Raw genomic sequence first — 1,675 nt, forward strand, 5'->3', positions numbered from 1 at the left:
TACCAGAGACCCGGTACCAGAGACCCGGAGAGACCCGGTACCAGAGACCCGGAGAGACCCGGTACCAGAGACCCGGAGAGACCCGGTACCAGAGACCCGGTACCAGAGACACCAACACACGCTGCTGGTCCTCAGGGGCTGAAGACCCGCAGCACGGACCCCGGGCTCACTGGAACCGAACCCGAACCCTAGTCCAGCAACTAGTCCAGCAGGCTGCAGGAGAGAGAGAGAGACCCTCCGGTCCCACTGAACAGAGAGAGGAGAAACAGAAACTGTTCATCTGGAAGCAAAGCGGCTCCTTCTCCTGTTACTCACTACTAGAGACAGAGAGAGAGAGAGAGAGAGGAGAGAGAGGAGAGAGAGATGTCTCTCTCTCTCTCTCTCTCTCTGTCTCTCTCTGTCTCTCTCTCTGTCTCTCTGTCTCTCTCTGTCTCTCTCTCTCTCTCTCTCTCTCTCTCTGTCTCTCTCTGTCTCTCTCTCTCTCTCTCTCTCTCTCTCTCTCTCTCTCTCTCTCTCTCTCTCTCTCTCTCTATTTCTGTCTGTCTGTCTGTCTCTGTCTGTCTCTCTCTCTCACTGTTTGTTTGTCTCTTTCCTCTCTCTCTCTCTTTTTTTCTCTACCTCTCTGTCTGTCTGTTCTCTGTGTGGATGGTGGTGGAGTGAGTGCTGAGAGCGTTAGTGTTGAGTGTTTCAGAGTTTCGAGTGAGTTTTTCTTACTTTCTTCTCTTTATTTTTGTTGGTATATGTGTATGTGTGTTTTTCTTTACTTTATAGTGTGTCTTTAGTGTGTTTAGTGTGTTGGTGCGTTGGTGGTGGTGCTTTGTCTGCGGGCATTTGTTTGTCACGATGCCGGTAGCAGAGACTGCTGCGGGCGAGTTTGAGAGGCTGACTCGGCGTCACGCCATCAAACTGGTCCCAGCAGGTCAGTGCTCCGTGGAGGAGGCAGGGTTAGCGGTGGGAGAAGTGGTCGGGTACGGCAGCGTGAAGTCTGCGTCCCGGATGAACGGAGCGATCGTTATCTTCCTAGATAACACGGCTAAGGTGAGCCAGGTGGTGGAGAGCGGTGTAGTGATCAGAGACACCTTCACTCCCGTCCTCCCCCTGGTGAGTCCCGGCTACGAGGGTAACGATCTCCAACGCTCCTCCGTTCATCAAGAACGAAGTGTTGGCCAAAGAGTTGTCCCGCTATGGTCAACTGGTTTCTCAGATTAAAATGGTGTCTTTGGGCTGCAAATCCCCGCAACTGAAACACGTCGTGTGTCACCGGAGACAGGTGTACATGATCCTAAAAGACACAACAAGCGACCTCAACCTGTCCTTCTCTTTTAAAATTGACGGTTTCAATTACATGGTCTTCGCCTCCACGGAGACCATGAAGTGCTTTGGCTGTGGAGCGGAGGGGCATCTGGTCCGCTCCTGCCCGGAGGGGGCGGGGGGGAGGCGGGCCGCTGCGGGGAGGCCGCTCCCGAGGCCGCCGGGGCTCCGGTGGTCGCTCCGCCGCCTGCGCCGGGGGGGGGCCGCCGGGCTCCGGTGGTCGCTCCGCCGCCTGCGGGGCCGCCGGGGCTGGTGGGGGGGGGCCGGGGCTCCGGTGGTCGCTCCGCCGCCTGCGGGTGGTGGGGGGGCCGCCGGGTGGTCGCTCCGCCGCCTGCGGGTGGTGGGGGGGCCGCCGGGGCTCCGG

The sequence above is a fragment of the Anoplopoma fimbria genome, chromosome 23 (assembly GCF_027596085.1).
Source record: "Anoplopoma fimbria isolate UVic2021 breed Golden Eagle Sablefish chromosome 23, Afim_UVic_2022, whole genome shotgun sequence".
In the NCBI taxonomy this organism is placed as follows: Eukaryota; Metazoa; Chordata; class Actinopteri; order Perciformes; family Anoplopomatidae; genus Anoplopoma; species Anoplopoma fimbria.